The following is a 21675-nucleotide window of genomic DNA, read 5'->3' as shown; positions in this document are numbered from 1 at the left end:
ATTGATTTATGAAACACTCACCTAGTGGTATAATAATGTTTATCGAAGAAATTGTATATTTTGCATACAGCAGTTCTGACAGTAAGTAAGGAGGAGCCAGTAAGTAGCACAGCACCATCTCCAATCAGAAGAAAGCATGCTGGGACACATGGCATTTAGAAAGGAAGCATTTGATCCGTGAGCGTTGGTTAACCACAAAGGGATGCTTGTGGGAAAAGAAAAGAAAAAAAAAATTACCCTGTGGAAAAATAAAAGGGCAAAGGGACATTTAGTGTAGGTTAAAAATAAGAATGTTAAGAAAAATAACATTTTCTCCTTGATAAAAGTAAGTAGATAGTTATGGTCTCTTTATTTAGACCATAAGAGTTCTAGAATCAGTGCAGTCTCACACTTTTTTTTTTAAGATTTTATTTATTCATTCATGAGAGACAGAGAGAGAGAGAGACAGAGAGGCAGAGACACAGGCAGAGGGAGAAACAGGCTCCATGCAGGGAGCCTTACGTGGGACTCGATGCCAGGTCTCCAGGATCAGGCCCTGGGCTGAAGGCAGGGGCTAAACTGCTGAGCCACCCGGGCTGCCCTGCCAGTGGGCTTTTTAAGAGGGGAGGGGGATAGGTATTAGGCATATTACTGGTGGAATCGGCCTGGGGCAGTAACTGCCCATGTCCTTATATGGGGTCTGGGTAAGTATGGTTCAGGTTTCTTGCAGAGGTCCAGGCTCCCCCTGATGACATGTCCTTGGGCGATCTGCTGGTGGTGGAACTCGGGGTCCAAGTTCCTGATCCGCTGCGATGGGTATACTTGGACCCAGCTCGAGCTTGCTAATAAACCCTCGTGTGCTTTCATCGGTGTCGACTCCTTGGTCGAACCGCAGGCCAGGCACTTTCATAATATTCATACACTTGTTCACTTATTTATCCATTCATTAATCATCTGTCCCAACTCATTTATAAGAGGCCTCTTATACTTCAGGCACTGGAGCTGTGATGATAAGTTCTTCATCTGGAGGAATCTTAGCTGGAGGGAGACATGTATCAATAGCTGGTCAGGGTAAACATAATAACAACCACTAGCTGTGGCACACAGGGAAAAGAACCCCTGACTCCTCTTGGGTTGCTGGCAATGATTTCGCAGAAAGGGACATTTGAAGTGGGCTCCGAAGGTTGGATGGCATGCAGAGGCCAGGGAGCAGTGGTGTAGCGATGCAGTGCAGCTCTCGCTACAGAACGTGCAGGAAAGGTGATGAGGAGCTCCAACCGCTGAGGAAAGCAAGAAGCTGGGACTGTATACTCTCTCCCCGTAGTGCACAGGGAGGCCTTCCACCCCGCTGTGTGCCTCTGAACCCAATTCAGGGGCCCGAAGGTCCAAGTGCACCCCTTAGGGTCCAGGCCCTCCTGCCACACACACACACACACACACACACACACACATACGAGCTGTGGTTTTGGTTAGCCTCCTCCTGAGAGCAGAGTTGACTCTCTCTGTTGTACCTGCCAGAGGCCAGCCCTCTGAGAACACTAAAGAGGACCCAACAATGTTTCAGGTTTTTTCTTAGAAATGTTTTAATTTTAAAAAATTGTATTTTTTAAAAGCAAACTCAATTAATTAACATATAATGTATTATTAATTTCAGAGGTAGAGGTCAGTAATTCATCAGTCTTGTATAACATCCAGTGCTCCTGACATCCCGTGCCCTCCTTCATGTCGGTAACTGGGTGACCCAACAATGGTTTTTAAGCACAGGATTGACATACACACAGTATCTAGGCTGGAAGTTCACTGAGTCAGGACTAGGTCTGACTCGTGAGCTGCTCAGGCTCCTATGAAGACTTGGCATGTATGAGGTCCTCCCTAAGTATCTGTGGCATGAATAAATGAACTCAATGACTAAGGCAGGGTGCAGAATGGACTAGCGAGGGAGGAGACTACTGTCATCCCAATGAAGAGGCTGAGACGTAAGAATCAGGTGAAGGATCCCAGTGGGCTTAGGAAGGAAGAGCCAGTATTTAGACCAGCACTGTCCAATAGAACTTTCTGCAGTGATGGAAGTGTTATCTTTGCCACTAGTCCATTATACCAGCTGCTACACCAGAGCTCCCATGTGGCTCTTGAGTACTTGAAATGTGATGAGTGAGACTAAGGAACTGAATGTTTAATTTTAGTTAATTTAAATTCAAATAGCCACACGTGAACAGCACAGAACTAGAGTTTTCTGTGGCAGAATCAAAAGAACATTGTAACACACATGGATACATTCATGAATCCAATCAACATAGATTTATTGATCACTTTCTGGGTTCTGGAGAAGGAAATGGGGACCAATTTGTGACAACTGTGTGCACCATGCTCAGGTGTTTAGACTTTGTCATGAAAAGTGCAGGAGGTAGATAGGCTATTTTAGCAGGAGTGGTCAGGGAAACTCTCTGAGTGACAAGTTGAGAGTTGGATGATGAGAAAGGTAGATTAATAAACACACAAAACAAACCAAAAACCCCAAACAAGAACTAGAGCCATCATTGATGAAGAAAAGCAATAAAATTCAGCATGAAACAAACACTCAGAAGTTACCTGCACTATCTCTAAGTCTAACTCACTCTCCCTTTCTCTGAGAAGACAATAGAAACCCAGAGAGGTGAAGTGACTAACCTAAGGCCAACACAGCAACTTAATAACACGGTTGGGAACAGACTCAATCCTGACTTCCAACTCCACTCCCTACTGGGTTAAGACTATCTTAGCATCTCAAATCTCCTTTTCCTTACTAGTAAAAAAGGTTATTGCAAGAGATGAAATTCCTTGGTATTAAAAATGGTAGCTATTTCCACTACTGGATTTGTTTTCATCTTATAGGGTTCCCTCAAGTAATTATGTTATTAATAACGACCATGTCATTCTTTTAGTTATACGAAAACATGATGCAAAAAAAAAAATAGTAATTTGATAATACAAAAAGCGTTAAGAGAGGCAATGAGCATTCAACTCCTAATTTGTCTTGGTCCAGCCTTGATCCTGTGGTATGAGCATTAGGTACCACTTGCCATTTGCCTAGGGAATTACAAAATTCTGGAATTATGGCATTCTCTGGAAGGGAAGAAATCACTAGCCTCAACATGGCTGGCCTTACCACCACCTTGTTAAGTGGTGGCAAGTATCACCATCCTCAGATACTTCTGAAGAGAGAAAAATGAGGCTTTGGTTTTCCCAACAGACACAGCTGTCATCAAGCTCTTTGTGGAAAACTGCTGCAGACAAGGGCTGAGGAAGAGAGGGCTTGAACAGGATGCGTGAGCGGATTTAATGACAAGTGTGTACTGAAAGCATATGGCACCAGGAAGTACTTTCTGCCTTAGGATTAGGCCTTCATTTGGTTCCTCGTCTTTCTATATCTTACTCCCTGTCCCACCACATCTCTGTCCTCTGAGTTTATATTTTTGTAAATATTCAGACAAGACAATATGATAAATTGGGTCATGGGTTTGCCAGAGTGACAGTTGGTGTTGACATATACATGTTGGCTCTCTCTGACTTCTCCAGGCCTTTCAACTTTTCTGACCATAACTTTGGTGTTCCACCAAGGAACTGGCTCATGCTCTATCCATTCTGTTGTCTTGCATCTGCATTTAGTGACTATGGAGCCACCTGTGCAATTGATTAATCAACATTCTGATATGATCGCCAGAGTAACAAGGACAATGAGACATTGAACACCTGCAGGTTGCATGTGAAAGAGTGACCTGAGAGCCACATCTGAGGCTCACTACCCACTACCTCACCACTCCAATCCCACCTGCTTGTGGCCAGAACTCTCTCCTCATTATAGCACTATCGCCTCCCATCATTCCTGAGCAACAAAGATGCATCAGGATAATGCCTGTGTACTTGCCAGTCCTCCAGTGCTCCCAGTGTGCCTTACAGTGGTCACAGTGACATACTTGCAGCCGTAGGGGCAGGGAGCCAAATCCTTGGCCTGAATCTAGCAGGTCTGGATTCTAGACTTCTCTTTACCACTTAGTTTGGCTTGGGCCAATTAGTTGATTTCTCAGAACCTCCATGTTCTCAAACATGAACCTGGAATACTGTCTCCCTCATAGGGTTCTATGAATCAAAAAAAATTTATTTTGTGAAAATGCTTCAAAAAATAGAAGGCACTACTCAAATGAGAGCAAAGTATTATTCAATAGACTGACTACACCACATGGTTATTTTATGGAAAAAATAAAACCCAATGAATATTTACATTATTACATTATATATACTCATATTCTCATCACTTCATTCATTCACCCATTCATCCAACCTATTCATTCACTCAGCAGTTTTTTTTTTTAATTTAGTGGGTTTTCTTTTTTTTTTTATTTAAGATTTTATTTTTCATTTATTTGAGAGAGAGGGAGCATAAGCAGGGGGAGGGGCAGTGGGAGAGGTAAAACAGATTCCCCACTGAGCAGGAGCCTGACCTGGAGTGCGATCCCAAGACCCTGAGATCATGACCTGAACAGAAGGCAAATGCTTAAATGACTGAACCACCCAGATACCCCTCATTCGGCAAAGTTTTATGAGATAACCAATCTGGGCTAGGTGCTGTGTTGTGCTAGGTAGATATAGGAACAGCTCAGATATTATTCCTAGTGAGCTGACATCACTTTAGGGGAGGAGGACACTGTAAACCCATAATCATGCAAATGCACTTATAATTACAAAGTGTGCTAGGTACAGTGAAGAAGTGTATATGGCCATGAGTGAGGATAACAGTAGAGGGAGCACAAGCAGGGGTACATAAATGTTAAACTTAGTTGAGTTGAGTGACTTGGGACAAGGGCCTCTGAGGCAGCAGGAACACAGGGGGAGCCCTCGAGAAAGTAGAGCACTTAGCAAATTCAAAGACCAAGAGGCCAGCGTAGCTGGCACATAGGAAAGAAGGATCACGTTGCCAAATTCGAGCAAGCAAGGCAAGAATCACAGATGCCTCCTAGGATTCTATTATGAGAGAGCTGGGAAGTTTGAGCCTAGTGGAGGAAGTACAGAGCACTTAACAAGACTGGGAAAATGAACTTACTAGAGAAATGCAGTAATATAGTTGTGTGATCCATTTAAGTTGAGATAGGATAAACTCATAAAGATTCTTATCTCTTGGGTTGTGGGATTTCTTTATAGCTATGTTCAGCACTTAAATGCAGCCATATAAATTAATTTTGACATTGTTAGTTGTAACTTTCCACTTTGTACTATTCTATATAAACATTTCTACATGTTTGTCATCCATAAACTTGTTATGTTTAATAGCTGTATGGTGTTCCATCATGGTTTCCATCAGGATATTTCTGGCCCTTCTACACACTGGTGTGGTTTTTGATTCTTTATAGTTTGTTTTTTTTTTTTTTTTTTTTTTTTTTTTTTTTACTTAAAAATAGTGCTGCTGGGAATCTTTTTGTTTTCTTATGACTTATTTTCTTAGGTTACAGTCCCCTTGTGAGTCACTTCTTTGCATGTCAGATGGCTGCTCTGATGCTCCCAGTCTTCTATTATCTCCTGCTTTCATTTGTCTGAATATGAGCAGATTCCCCTGGTACCTGCACTCCGGAGAGTTGCAGGGAGGGGGCAGGGACAGGCAGGAAGAGGATCATCCTCATTAGAAGTACAGAGACTACAGGCAGTTGCATGAATATGCTTTATCCTCTTGGGTATTGCCTATGGCAGGGGTTTGTTCTGTGCTGAGAACCTCCATGGCCCTTAGCCTGATAGGGAGCCCATTCACCTCTCTCACTTTGCAGTCTCCCTCCAAAGCCTATGAAGTTCCTGGGGGATGCTGTATGTGGAACAGAAAGTGTAAGGTGTGGCAATGAATGGAATTGTTGTTAGCGGGAAGTGATTGTGAGAAAAGGCATAAAACCTCCCTGCCTGTAATTAACTCAAAGTGATAATTCTATCATCGAAGACAGATGGTTCCCTGAGTGTCAACCCTTTACTTTATTTCTTTACTTAATATTTCACTCTGAATTTCGAGATGTTGTTTAGAAATTGGTCAAGGACCAACTCACCAAATCAAGCAGGTACCAGGGAAATTCATCCAACAAACATCCCTTTCTTGCCTGATCATAGATCACCCGCTGATTTGATCCCGTGTGTCTCTTAAACACTTACTTTTAACATGGGTCAAAAAGCCCATGGAACAAAACAGAGTAGCTGAACTCATTGGATTTGGGATAATAGTTTAAGTTCAGTTCTCTGGAGAAAAATATTCTATTCCCTGAGTCAAACATAGTATCACATAATAACAAGTTAGTTCAAAGTTTTTGAAACTGGAGAGTAAGTCCCAAAGGTTTCTCTATTTTATCAGAGCAAAAAAAAAAAAAAAAAAAAGAAAAGACAAAAATGGAATATAATAACCATTTTGTCCTCTAAATCAAAAAGAGTATGTAGGGGAGAAGACAAAATGATAGCCATTTTGATCAGAACCACCATCACTGACTGTCAGTGATATCTACAGTTAATAATAATGGTGTGAAACAACTATGGAATGTTTGCTGTGTGCCAAGCACAGTGCTTTACATTTTACCCTTATCTTGCCCCTAGGAAGTCAATTTTCTCAAGGTCCCACAGCCAGTGAGTGATGGACTCAGGATTCAAAGTGTGATCCCAAAGCTAGTGCTCTTTACCTCCTCTCTACCCTCAATGGCTGGAGGCAGGTGGGTTAACAGGACAAACCCATGCCAGGGGGCAGAGCTTGGAGATCACCGGTCCTGTTAGCCTCCAATCTGTCAGGTGAGTTTATGTACATCACACAAACTCCTTTAGATTCCACTTTCCATGAAGCAGAAAGGACTCCTATTTTTTTCTAATACCCATCGTAAGGACATGCTAGGTAGTGGTTGTAAAAGTTCTTTGATAATCAACCATAAAATCCTCTAGAAACAGAGGGCATATTATTTGTGATTGCTATGATGATGCGGCCAGATTCTTGTATTTCAAATATGAGGCACGCAATAGCTGCTGTGTGGTAGGGTTGCTCAGCAGGGTTGAATTTGAATGTCACATCCAGTGAGCTTGTGGTTCAAAATTAATCATCTCATACACTGACATGCTGGGGAATCAGAGGATATACAGCCAGGAGGCAGCCAGAGTCATGTATGTTGTGTATATGACTTGATTGATGTGGTGACAGATGTATTCAAAGCGTTACTAGGCTCCCTCAACAGACCTCCTTCTAGGAAAACTGATGGTTGTGGGAGGCTCCCTCCAGCGGCTGCAGGCTGGGGATTGATCACAACAGATCACGAGGTAGATTTCTAGAACAAGACTGAGAGGTGGAGCAGGAATCGGGTATTCTTCAGTGATCTTGGTGACTTTATTCTGACCCAGGCTCCACCATGCCTCCAGCAATCAGCACATCTCAGGTCTTAGATTTCTAGATGATGAAAAATACATTACACAGCTGATCCAGGCAGCAGGACATGGGAGGCCAAGGCAGAAATTTCAGCTATATTCCATGTAAGCCCAGCACACTACTGAGTCTCAAACTCCAGGGAAACTAAAATCTCTTAGAAAATTTGTCCAGGGGTACCTGAGTGGCTCAGTGAATGGGCATCTGCCTTTGTCTCTGGTCATGATCCTGGGGTCCCGGGATCGAGTCCCACATTGGGCTCCCTGCAGTGAGCCTGCTTCTCCCTCTGCCTGTGTCTGTGCCTCTTTCTCTGTGTCTCTCATGGATAAATAAATAAAATCTTGGAAAGAAAGAAAAGAAGAAAAGAAAGAAAGAAAGAAAGAAAGAAAGAAAGAAAGAAAGAAAGAAAGAAAGAAAGAAAGAAAGAGAGAAAGAAAGAAAGAAAGAAAGAAAAGAAAGAAAAAAAGAAAGAAAAGAAAAGAAAAAAAAGAAAAGAAAAGAAAAGAAAAGAAAAGAAAAGAAAAGAAAAAAGAAAATTTGTCCAAAGGCAGATTTCTGGGCTCCATTCATAGAACTCATTATTTCATTATTCTTAGGTGGTGCCCAGGATTCTGCATTCAAACAAACTCTTAAGTGACATTGATGAAGATATGTACAATTTTTATTTTTAAGGAAAATGCAGTAGAAGAGAAGAGAGCTACTGTGATGAAAATTAAAAAGCTAACATTTATGGAGTGCCTGGGTGGCTCAGTTGGTTGACCAGCTAATGCTTGATTTCAGCTCAGGTCATGATCTCAGGGTCAGGGGATTGAGCCTTGAGTCAGGCTCCATGATCAATGTGAAGCCTGATTAAAATTCTCTCTCTCTCCCCCTCCCTTCCAACCCGCTCACACACATGTGTGCTCTCTCTCTCTCTCTCTGAAATAAATTTAAAAAATCTTTTTTTAAAAGCTAATATTTATTGATTACTTACTATGAACCAGGCAGTCTCCTATGCATAAATTACCATAAGACATAAAGTGCTATATATACAATAACTCACTTAAACCTTACTACAATCCCATGAGATATACAATATTTCCTCCTACCAGCAACCTATCCCCAAAATATGTCCCAAACCAAATCTATTGTGTTCCCCCACCAAGTCTGTCTTCTCTGGATGACACTGTTTCTGTTCATGATCACACCATTCTCCCAGTCTAGGCTCAGAACTACAGCCATCTTTGAACATACCCTCCCTAGGTGGCTGTGATAGAAGTTCACAAGTTCCCCCCTGCTCTGTTTTTATTCTTCCAATACTACCACCACTATCAGTACCCCAGTTCAGATCCCGTTTCACCTCATGGTGTCTGGACCACATTCTGGAACCTTCCTGACTAATGTCTTCATCCTTTGTTCATCCTGTAGCTTTTTCTTACAGTGGTTCTGGGATATTGAAACCATATTATTCTTTAGCTCAGAATCTCTCATGATTTTTATTGCCTACTAAAAGGTTCCTCACTCAATTTCAATATGAGGGGGCGGGGTGGTGGAGTTTTTATCCACACCACCAAGAATTCCCAGATACCAACTGGGTGTCCTATAATTCAACTCATTTCTGACACTATCTACCCAGAGAGAGCATCAGATTCCACAGGTTGAGGACTCAGTACCTCAAGACTTCTCTCCACTTTAGACACCAATTGCAAGTCCAGATTGTCACCTATACTCCTGACAGACTGGCTATCAAGAAGATTTTCCGTGACTTTCATCTTGGGTTTGATTAATTTGCTAGAGCAGCTTATGGAACTCAGGTAACCAGTTAACTCATTAGATTACCAGTTTATTACAAAGGATATTAAAGGATACTAAACAACAGCCAGATGAGGAGATACAAAGTGCAAGATCCTGAACAAACAAAGGAACCTCAGTCCTTGTGGAGTTTGGGGCCAGACGTTGGTACTTGGTTCTGGTTCATCAACCTATAAGTTCTCCAAACCCCATCCTTTCAATTTTTTATGGGAACTTCATTACATGGTCATGACTGATGAAACCATTGGCCATTAGCAAATGAACTCAATCTGGCCTCTGTTCCCTCCCTGGAGGAGGTCAGGATGGGATTGAAGGTTCCAACTTCTAATCTTGTGGTTGGCTCCTCTGGTTACCCAACCCTATCCTTTGGAATCTTGGGCTTTCCAAAAGTTACCTCATTACCATAATAAAAACACCTTTATCATGTTCATCACTTAGAAAACTCCAAGGGTTCTAGGAGCCCTGTGTCAGAAATGTGGAAGAAGACCAATTATATATTTCCTATTATAAAGTACAATATCACACCTACTAAATAAAGTGCAAATGTATAAAATTCAAAGTCAGATGTAAGACCTTCCATAATCTTATTCCATATTATTTGTCTGGCCTTGCTACCTAATAATCCTTTAAAAATGTTCTGCTATGAAAAATAATTAAATAAAAAATAAAAATGTTCTGCTATTCACAGGGTTGACTTTTCCACTGGGCACTTAGGCACAATGCCTAGGGCCCACAGTGCTTTTTGGGGTCCATAAAATGTGTTCATTTCTTTCAAACCAGAACAACAAAAGATATTTTCCAGCTTGGATTATATTCATATTTATACCAACACAGTTATAAAACATAATTTGAAATACATTCTATGGAGGAAGAAGCCAATAAAAGCAAAAGCACCCAGGGATCATGAAAGTCATAATGCTACCCTGGCTCTTCATTCATTCAACCAATGAATATTAATTAGGCTCCTACTATTTTTCAGGCACTGAGCAAACAGATATGGTCTCTATCATCAGAAACTTTAGATGCAACTGTTAGATAAGTAAACATATCGACATAATGACTGTAAATTATGATACATGTTATGACTTGAAAGAAGGGGCACTGAGAGAGAGAGAACATTGGCAGGAAGGAGTCCTCTTGCAGATCAAAGGTCTGATCTGAGGAGGTGACTAGAACCTGAGAGTTGAAGAATGAGAAGGAGCCAGCTCTACAGAGAGAAGTGGGAAGAGCATGTCTGGGTGAGACATGGAAATCTGTGTTGTTGCCCTGTTCTCTGCTTCAAATGAAGGAACCTCTTGTCTTGATGCTGTCCTGTCCTCAAATGACAAGACAAAAACAACTTAGGAATGAATATAACGTCCTTTATTCAAGGGAGAACAGTCCATGGACTGGGTCAGTGCTGGGCCTCACTAGCAGTAGAGCACTCTTCCCAAGGGATTTTGGGCAAGAGTAAGTGTTACAGAGCATTAGAAAGGCAACTCGATACCAGGGCATGATTGGCTTGGAGTTTGGGGATTCCCTAATAAGGCTATCAAGTCTTATTTTCTAGGGTAAGGTAAGCCAGCTGAAGCTGAACCAGAGGGTGGGGATTGGCACATGTTAGGTTTCCTTGACAGGTTTCCTTGACAGGTGTTTCCCATCACTGCGGGCTGAATTAGGCTTCGATTTGGGATATGGGCAGGGCCCCTGGGGTAGCCACCATTTTGTAGATCCCCATACACAAATTAACTTTTTCATCCTCAAACAAATGTGAGCTCTTCGGCGTCCATGCTTTGCTCATACTGCTCCCTCCTCTTAAGAGTCTTGCTCCTCTGCCTTCCTTTCTCTGTTACTCAAAGCCCAATTCATCCTGCAAGCCCCAGTTCAAAAGCCACCACCAAGGCACTGTCTCCATGAGACCGCCTCTCCCTAGACCAGCTGAAGTGCTCATGCGCTCTTTTGAAAGCCCTAACACCCAGGTGCATGTCCTCTGCCACCTGTTTCTTTCGTATCTCTCTCTTGTCGCTACTTGCCAGGAAATTCCTTGAAGGGAAAGAATTTTGTATCTTAGCATTTTTGATGCACCTCCATGGTGACCTTCACAAATTCATTAGCAACTTACTACAAATTTTCTGGCTACGTGGGAAAATGAATGACTGAGTCCAAGGCAGAGTGTCTTCATGTTGTAGCCCTGCAAATCTTTCCTTTATTTCCTTTTGCAGACCAGGACAGCTACGGCTGTAATGAGACCTTGCATATTAAACGTGAGGCAGAGAGAGGACGAGGAATGATGAATGGGCTCAGGAAGACGTGTGGCTTCTGCAGTGACACTAATAAATGGAATGTAGAACCCAAACCCAACATCAGGGACTGGCAACTGGCTACAAACAAGCAAGCAGAAAAATGATCGTATGTGTGTATGTGTGAGTGGGGGGGCAGTGTATGCAATAAATGAAAAGATAAAAAGCTGCATGCTGCTGACGGAACAGAAATGTAGGGTTTTACATGAGGATTGTTCTATTTTTTCTTTTTCTTGCCTTAAAAAAAAAGGGAAATCAGTCTCCAGAGATTTTTACACAGTCTGGTAGTCTGTGTCAGACAAAGAGCTTGACATTGTAGGTGGTCCCCCAGCAGGCCTCTAAAGCAGAGCTGTTATGTAGAAAACTGTCAGGCTGGGTGCAGCTGCAAACACAGCATCTATGGGAGTGGGGTAGAGTGGGGTCTCCAGTGCAATGCAACAGGGAGGCAAGGAAACCATTCTCCCGCTAAAACATGTGTTTAAAAAATATATTGTCATGCTTTTGGTCGCTGGATTCTTAAAAGATGGCAAGTGAAAGATACTTCATTCTTTCCATCAGAAATGCAAAGGAACAAAGCACGATTCTAAAGACAAAGTTTTTTTTTTTTTTTTTTTTAAGGCCATCAAAATAGCAGGAGCTGAGTGAAGGGCGTGACTCTCAAGAAGCATTATTGACCAACTTGTTTTAAGATTGAGCTTTAACAAGATGTTAAGGTGAGGTGATAGTGTTGTGGGGTCTGCAGAGGATCAGAGCCACTTATTGAACCATGCTGGCATGAGATTGGGGCGAGGGATGGGAGTGAGCAGAGCTCCCTGAGTGTAGAAAGTGATTCAGGTCAGAGGGCCTCCAGGGCTACACAGGGAGTGCCCTGGATCGAGCACCACTGCTTTCTATCCCCTGGTTGTCAGCTGCTCATTCATGCAACAGGTATTTATTGATGCCCTGCTAAATGACAGATGCTGTCACAGACTCTGGGGGAATAGTTGTGAATAAACAGGGCAAAAATATCTGCCCTCATGGAACTTACATTCTAAAGGGTTAAGAATATATTATTATGTTGTAAAGATTCTAAAGATAGATGTTCATCTAAAGATGAACAATTAAAAAGATAACAAAGAAAAATGCCCCGTATATCAGATGGTGGTAAATAGTATGGAGAAAATAAAGCAGGGAAGGGAGATTGGAGGACTTATAGGGATACAATTTTAAACAGGGTCAGCAGAGAAGTTCTCACTGAAGTGATGGTTTTTGAGTCAAATCCTGAAGAAAGTGAGAGAGTTTAACCTATGGATATTTGAGAGAAGAATATTCCAAGGAGAAACAGCCAGTGCAGATGCCCTGAGGCAGGACATGTCTGGTGAGTTAGGGGAATACCAAGGAGAAGGATGTGACTGGAGCAGAGAGAGAGGGAAAGCATTAAGGAATGAGTCTAGAAAGATCATGGGGGACAAATCAGTAAGGCCCCAAAGACTTGGGAGGGGCCCAAAGTCCTTATGTAGAGATGCCCATGGACAGACTGAGCTACCTTGTAATGATTTGTAAAAAAATGTATCTATCCTTACTCCCCTTTTCAGAAGACTCTGGAATGGTCCAACACTGTTTCAACATCCTCCAATTAGAGCTGTCTGTTGGACTTTAGTCAAGAGACTAATATGGTCCAAGGAAAACTTCGGCATTTCAAGTGCTAACTTACCCAGTTTCAGGCCGGAGGACCCCAGTGGTAGAGCTGGGGATCTTCATGCCAAGGGTCCACATGATATATGAATACAAATACTCTCCTTATATTTTCCCAGAATTTCCTCAGAAATAGAGATTTGCAGTAACGTCTGTGGTGGAAAAAGCAGCACAGTTATTGTTTTTATCAATATGTTGATCTATTGCTTTTTCTGCACCTGCAGAGATGATCATGTGGGTTTTGTCCTTTATTCTATTACTGTGGCATATTACATTAATTGATTTTTGAATGCTAAGCCAACCTTATATAAATTCTTCTTGGGGATGGCATATAATTCTTTTTATATGTTCTTGGACTCACTTTGTTAAAATTCTAAGGATTTTTGTTTCTATTTTCATGAGAGATACTAGTCTGTGGGTTTCTTTGCTTGAAATATCTTTGCCTGACTTTTATGTCAGGGTAATCTGGGCTCACGGTATGTGTTTGGAAGTGTTTCCGTAGCCTCTGTTTTCGATGTTTGTAAATCATTAGAATTATTTCTTCTTAAAAATATTCAGTAGATTTACCAATGAATCCATTTGGGCCTGACTTTGTCATTGTAGGAAGATTTTTTAAATTTTAATTTAAATTCAATTTAGTTAACATATACTGTATTATTAGTTTCAAGGGTAGGATTTAGTGATTTATCAGTTTCATATAACACCCAGTACCCATTCTAACAAGTACCCTCCTCCTTAATGCCCATCACCCAATTATCCCATCTGCTCACCCACCTCCCCTCCAGCAACCCTCAGTTGTTTCCTAGAGTTGAGTCTCTTATGGTTTGTCTCTGTCTCTGTTTTCCTCTGATTTAATTTTTCATTGCCTTCCCCTATGTTCATCTGTTTTGTTTCTTAAATTCCACACATGACTGAAATTACATGGTATTTTTCTTTCTATAACTGACTTATTTCACCTAGCATAAACCCTCTATTTCTATCCAGATCTTTGCAAATGGCAAGATTTCATTCTTTTTGATGGCTGAGCAATATTCCATGATATATATCTTCCCATATATATATAGGAAGATTTTTAAATTACTAATTCAATATTTTATTTAATACTCTATTGAGATTTTCTATTCCTTCTTTATTTAGTTTAGGTAATTTGTGTCTTTCTAGAAATTTGTCCATTTCACATAAGTTGTCTGACCTGACACAAAGTAGTTCACAATATTCACTTATAATCCTTTAATTTTTTTTGTAGAGATGGTGGTAAAAATTATTCCCCTTTTTTTCTGATTTTGATAATTGGTATCTTCTCTTCCTATTTCTTGGTTAGCCTAGCTAAAGATTTATCAATTTTGTTGATCTTTTCAAAGAACCAATTTCTTATTTCATTGATTTTATCTGTTATTTTTCTGTTTTCTACTTCATTGTTTTCTAAATACTTGGATTTAGTTAATTCCTCTATTTCTAGTTTCTTATGGTAGATGTTTAAGTAATTTATTCAAGACCTTTATTCTGTTATAATGTAGGCATTTATAGCTATATATTTCCCTCTAATTACTGCATTAGTGGTGATTTTTTCCCATAAATTTTTATATGTTGACTTTTCATTTTTGTTCAGCTCAAAATATTTTTAAAATTTCCTTCTGGTGTTTTTGTTTGACAAACGGGTTATTAAAAAGTGTTTTCTTTAATTTCCAAGTATTTGCTAACTGCCCCTCCCCAATTTCCTTCTGTTGTTGGTTTCTAATTTAATTGCACTGTAGCTGGAAAATACACTTTGAATGATTTCAGATCTTTTAAATTTATTGAAACTTGTTTTACGGCCTAACATACGGTCCATTCTAGAGAATGTTCCATGTGTGTTTGAAAAGAATGTCTATTCTGTTGTCATTGAGTAGAACGTTTTACAAATACCAGTGAGGTCAAGTGTTATTTACGTTTTCTATATGCTTGCTGATTTTCTAATTGTTCTATCAATTTTTGAGAGTGGAGTATTAAAATCTCCAAATGTCATTTTTGAACATCATCATCTCTTGCTTAGGTTATTGTGATATCTTAGCATGCCTTGTCCACTCTCCTGTTTTATTTTTCTCCCTAGGACTTACCATCATCTGGCCTAGTTTATATTTTACTTATATGCTAGAATAAATAGGTCCCATGATGGCAGGAATTTTTGACATTTTTCATCACTGCTCTATTTCTGGCACGTTTAATAGTGCCTAACACTTATTAGTCACACACAAATATTTGTTGGATGAGTAAAGACATTACAAAATAAATGGTACCCCCTATTCTCTTGGGCTAATGCAAAACTCATCCTCCCCATCTGGAAGAGATCTGAAGTGGGTCAATACTACTGGGAGCACTGAGATAAATTCAAGGCAAAGGGTGGGAGATATAAGGATTACCTATGCTTTTGGTCACAAATGGAGACTGTCCCTCTCCCCATATGCTTTTCCTTTGGATTTATCCCTCCTTCCATTTTCTAGTCATAAACATGGTAGGTACTTGAAAGCCAGGCCTGCATGTAGGTCTTGAGGAAATAGGCCACCGTGCTTGATTTTAATCCAGGACTATTTGGCTTCCTTCTCCAGGCAAAGGAATCCCACTGACATCAGGTGGCCCTGTGTAGCGCACTGGGGTTTAATTCCCAAGTGGAAAGGGCAAAATTTCCAAGTAATAAACAGAATGGTTTTCTCCTACATATAGGTTTCGTTCCTGAACCTGAGAGAGGTAGGTAGCTGTTCCAAGATGAGGTGTGCAGGATCCCAGCCAAATATCATTCCATCTTAGCAAAACTGACACTATCTACTAAGATGTACACCTGAGGTAGCTTTTAACTTTTATGTTTATCCTGCTTTGGAGGGCTATATTGTACAGCAACATCAGAAAAAAAAAAAAACAGTGAGTGTTTGGCATGTGATATGTTTTATATGTATCTGATGTATTAGATATTTTACATATCTGTATGCTTAATCAGTACAAAACAAAAGACTGATTAATATTTTTTTCTTTTACTCATTAAAGTTAAGGCGTACCTTTTGTAAACTGTTCTTATAAGGTCTGTATAACCAACTGGAGCTCAGAGAAGAGATCTAGGCTGGAAACACCAATTTGGGCACCATGTATAAACACATGATAATTAAAGTTGTAAGAATAGGGGATCCCTGGGTGGCGCAGTGGTTTGGCGCCTGCCTTTGGCCCAGGGCACGATCCTGGAGACCCGGGATCGAATCCCACATCGGGCTCCCGGTGCATGGAGCCTGCTTCTCCCTCTGCCTGTGTCTCTGCCTCTCTCTCTCTTTCTCTCTCTGTGACTATCATAAATAAATAAATTTAAAAAAAATAAAAATAAATTAAAAAAATAAAGTTGTAGGAATAGATAATATACCCTAGAGAATGGGAGGAGAGCAGCACCTAGGTAAAAACTTTGAGGAATTTACCGTGGAACGGCTGCGTAGAGGATGATGAGCCTGAAAAGAAACAGAAGGAGCATCCAGAGAGGTAGGAAGAAAACTGGGAGGATATTATATACAGGGAAGTATTTGTCACTTTCTGAAAATTTACATTCTCATGACACACCTGGCTTTGGGGGAGTCTAACTCTTAGTAAAGTATCCATCATTTAATTATAAATTCTCCTTAAGTGGATGATCTTGGAATTGTTCTTGACACTTGATAGATAGTTCAGTAAGAAGTATCTAGACCAAAAAAAAAAAAAAAAGAAGAAGAAGAAGAAGAAGTATCTAGACCAGACTACTGGAAAGATGAAGAGTTTTGTGTTATTAAGATGCTGTGTTTTCATCAAAATTATTTTACTTCCAATTCTTATAACCCCCTTGAAGTGTGACATACCCTTTTCTGATGGCCCTATTATCCATCTATGACTTTTGACATTCAGGTAGTAATCTGAATACTCGATATCATTGAAACATGACTAAAAGGATTATACAAATAAAGTTGAATTATTAGTGCAGCATTCCCAGGAATAAAATTATTTCTTAGTTTTGTGTTTAATATTTGTAGCAATAAATTTTCAATGATTTTTTTATTGCTTTAGACTCCGTATCAAATTTATTTGTAAAAGTGTGATTTTATTTGTTTCGTCCACTCACTCCTTCATCCGCTAAATGTATATTAAGTGCCTACCATATGCTAGATGCTGGAAATGTTAGGATGCACCAGGAATGGTTCTCAATGGTGTGCATCAGAACCACCTGGTAATCTTATTAAAAATACATATGCCCCAATCCCACCCCTCATATCCAGCATGTCCAGGGTAGTTTCCAGGAGCTTCCATAGGCTGTGTGATTATGAAGCACAACAAAGTTTTAAAATTATTGGTCTATGTAAAAAAATGTTAATGAGTAACTTAAATGTAATGGATGTAAGACGTGTCAAATAGAAGTATGCATGGGGTAGATTGTATATTAATTTTATTATAGTCATATCTTACTATAGCAATAGACTGTATATTCAACAATAATATTGCAATTTTTAACTATAATGGAATTTTATGTTAGGACTTTAAAGCCTTAGAAGTATGATTTAGTTTCATTAATATTGGAGACATTTTTAATGTCTTTATAAATGATCATAAAGGTAAGAGAATGCTCTAAACATACAAATGTCATGGTATTTGTGCACATAACTTACTTTACTAGAAATGAGGAAAGCATCTGGCAGTTCCTACTTAAACACCAGGGGGGAGCCTATTATATGGTCATTATGGGACTGGGCCTCTCATGAATGAAAGCATTCTTCCCTTTTCTTTTTTTCCTTTGCAGCCTGTTGATAGAACAGGTTCAAACAGCATTGCAGGAATATTCATAGCAGTTTCTATTAAAACCTCAGCAATGATGCAATGTGCAAAACTCTGAGTTTTATATTGAGGGAAACAAGCTTTCTTTTAAAGAATAGTTGGCATTTTCTCCTTCAAAGAAGGTACTCATTCACCATACCACTCACAAGGAAACTTAGATTGTGAGGGACAGATCAGCTCCACTTTTATTGTAGGGAACCCAGGATGTTCTTTGATTAGAAGACTTAATAGGGGCGCCTGATGGCTCCCTTAGTCAAGGGCTAGACTTGATTTCAGCTCAGGTCATGATCTCAGGATCCATGCCCCACATCAGGCTCCATGCTCAGCACAGAGTCTGCTGGAGATTCTCTCTCCCCCTCTCCCTTTGCCCTCCCCCTGCTCTCTCTCTAAAATAAATACATAAATAATTTTTTAAAAAAGATTTACTAGGAAGAGATGTAGATTAGAAGCAACTATTTAAGAAATTTAATTCAAAAATTGAGTGAAAATAGCACACAGAATTAGAAAAAAAAGTTCTATTTCTTCAAAATGTTGCTTCAAAAGGTCCCTTGGTCTCTTGAATTAGCTTCAAGAAGTGCAACACAGCACTCATCAATCACTGACATTCCTGATCTTCCTCTCCTTCCTGAGCACAAAGATAGGCTGTGCTTCCCAGCCTCCTTTGCAGGCTGTATAGTCATATGACTGAGTTCTAGCCAAGGGAATGTGAGTGTGAAGTGATGCAACATACACCTCTTCTAGGCTTGACCCATAAAAACGTCCCACTGTGGTTCTCCATGCACCTTCTCTATTAGCTAGATAACAACACCCAGGCAACCTTGAAAGTCACAGGTTGAAAATTGCAGGGCCTCTGTTTGCCTGGGTTCTTAAATAACTGTATGGAGCAAAGAAATCCCACCCCTTCTCTTCACCATTTCAGTGCCAATGGGCTTTGAGAGAGAAATAAGCTTTCACTCTTCTAAGCCTTGGAAATGTTGGGGCTTGTTAGCAACTGCCGTTAGCCTACTTTAACTAATATAAGGTATAAGTAGATATAGGTAAGTCTGTAGCATGAGAACATGCACTGGCCTATTTTTCTGGATCCAGAGCTCTGAATATAGTCCCATAATTCTCCTGCACAGGTGGTTTTTACCACAATCCCCCACTGAAAAAACCCTCTAGAAAAGAATCCTCTGGCTCCAGGGGGCAGTACTTAGGCTGTCAGGAGCATTCCAGTCCTGCAAGGACAATTCAAAAGCCAACATTTCTCTTGACCTATGGGACATTGTCCTAGCAGTACACAGAGGAAAAAAAAAAATACCAAGAAATTCTTACACCAGAATTTGGAGTGAACAAAACTGGATAGAAGGAAACCAGGGGGCATAGCCACAACAGAGCCCAAAATGCAGCAGAGACAGAACCAGAACACAGGACCATCTTGTAGGCTCCTAACTTTCACCTGCCACATACTGGCATATGCTGTCATTAAAATCTAAGAGAAAATCCTCCTGGCTTTTAAATGTTTTACTGTATGGAAGTCAGATAGCAAATTGCACAATGTTCAAAGTCCTAGTCCTTATCAGTTACAAAAAAATAGATTTGCCTTCCCTTTTAAGATGATGATGGAGCCCTTTCTAAACATCTCCTCTCTCCTATGGAAGCCAGCCTCTCACGCACCAACACCTTATCCACTGAGTGATCACTTTCCACTGGGTGGCTATTTATAGTAATGCTCATTCCAAATATAATCTCAGTGGATATAGAAACTATTTAAGAATTTGCAACCTGACTTTATTTTTAATTTTGCCTTCGTTCTTATCCAAAATATTCCTCTGTTAAAAAGAGTCAGTAGGCCCAAAATGGAGTCACTTATGCTAAGCCCCACATCACCAAACCCAGAATTACTACTTAACATAATTACAGTTAGAGCCTCTCCCCAGAATGGAATCTTAAACCGGTCAATGTGGAATTACCCAGTCAGCACTAGTGGGCTAATCTGCCTGATAGTTCCCTGCCATCCCCTAAAGAAAGGTGACCTTGGGCAGCCCAGGTGGCTCAGCGGTTTAGTGCTCCCTTCAGCCCAGGATGTGGTCCTGGAGACCCGGGATCGAGTCCCACGTCAGGCTCCCTGAATGGAATGGAGCCTGCTTCTCCCTCTGCCTGTGTCTGTACCTCTGTGTGTGTGTGTGTGTGTGTGTGTGATGAATAAATTAAATCTTTAAAAAAAAAAAAAAAAGAAAGGTGACCTTAAAATAAAAAAATTTTTAAACTGGGTGAAATGGTAACCAAGCTGCAAATGATACTTCTGATTATTATTTTTGAACACTTGGCCATTTATGATTTTGAAAGCTTAAGGAGGTGTCCTTCTAGAGCATCGGTTCTTAATCATTCCCGTTACGAAGCTGTTTGATGATGCACATTAACTTTTGCAACAGAAGGGAAAAAAAAGAAAAAAGAAAGGTGACCCTACCATAGCCAGTTTGTTTTATGCTGGTGTAACTTTCTTGTCCTGCTCCCTCCTGCGTGTAAGCACCTTTTGTTTTATTGTATGGCTCCTTGGAACTCCTTTCTATCTGCTAGATGGGATGCTACCTAATTCATGAATCACTGAATAAAGCCATTAAGATCTTTAAAATTTACTCTGTTGAGTTTTGTATTTTTATTTTAAAGATTGTACTTATTTGACAAGGAGAGAGCCAGAGAGCACAAGCAGGCGGAGACGCAGAGGTAGAGGGAGAAGCAGGCTCCCCGCAGAGCAGGGAGCCCAATGCAGGGCTCGATCCCAGGACCCTAGGATCATGACCCAAGCTAAAGGCAGACATTTAACCAACTGAACCACCCAGGAGTCCCGAGTTTTGTTTAACACCTCCAAGACTTAAAACTCTTCAGCTATTTTAGGTACCTTTCTCTCATTCCTAGTCTATTCAATAAAATAGCTACCATCCACACAGCAGTTACTCTGCACCAGGCTTTGTGCATGGCCTTCACAATGCATTAGGTTATTTAATCTTCACATGAGATAGTATTATGATACCATTCTGCAGCTTAAAAAAACAATTCAGGCACCATAAGCTTAAGTAATTTGGTCAAGTTCACATAGCTACTAAAGAGCAAAACCAGAGTTCAAGCCTGACCGCTCTGAGTCCCCAAACCTCCACCCTTAACCATAGTATCCCACTGCTTCTACTTTCACCCAGCAAATTTTTGCTCATGAAAGACAACTCTTGGAAGAGTAGTTGATTCTTCAGAAGGTCTAATGAATAAATACCATTCATCAGAATTTCATGTCTGCACCCTTTTCTTCATTCCAGCATGGTGGCATGTGGAAACCTCTTACCATGGTGCTGGTGTTTGCTCTCAAAGCTACCTCCCCTCTCTACATCTTAGCAGCTCCCTGGCATGGTGAGATCCTGGGGCTGTTGCCACAATCTTCCGGAAAAGAGAAGCTTCTTGGCTCCAGCACGTTCTTAACGCTCGGGGGAAGAGCTGTGGGGCCAATCTGTCACTGAGTCTATATTTAGCACCATCTGCCAGGAATATTTCAAGCTGCCTATTTTAGTACAAGCCGTTTTGTGCAAATGCCACTGTTCTACCACTAGTTCGTGGGAAACCAAGGGCATTAAGTAGATTTTCTGGTGTTTATGTTAAGTGTTATGAGTTGGCCCTTCAGCCAACCTTCAAATGAGAAAGGGGAGAGATGGGAGGCGGTATTTTCCCAGGGTGTTAGTCCCAGGGGCCCACATTTTTAGTTGCTTAGAA

The 21675-nt window shown here is 40.6% G+C and overlaps 1 long non-coding RNA gene across 1 annotated transcript; it reads right to left on the bottom strand.

Annotated features, from left to right (window-relative positions):
* Positions 1-479: 479 nt before the first annotated feature.
* LOC121472900 lies at positions 480-21349 on the bottom strand. The gene is made up of 3 exons (XR_005983030.1): positions 21254-21349; positions 13145-13277; positions 480-1017 (listed from the first exon to the last, which is right to left on the bottom strand). It is a non-coding gene; the product is annotated as an uncharacterized LOC121472900 (long non-coding RNA).
* Between the last annotated feature and the right edge of the window lie 326 nt (positions 21350-21675).

The sequence above is a fragment of the Vulpes lagopus genome, chromosome 1 (genome assembly GCF_018345385.1).
Source record: "Vulpes lagopus strain Blue_001 chromosome 1, ASM1834538v1, whole genome shotgun sequence".
In the NCBI taxonomy this organism is placed as follows: domain Eukaryota; kingdom Metazoa; phylum Chordata; class Mammalia; order Carnivora; family Canidae; genus Vulpes; species Vulpes lagopus.
Note: the sequence above shows the minus strand (reverse complement) of the source record. Positions and strands in the feature narration are given on the sequence as shown.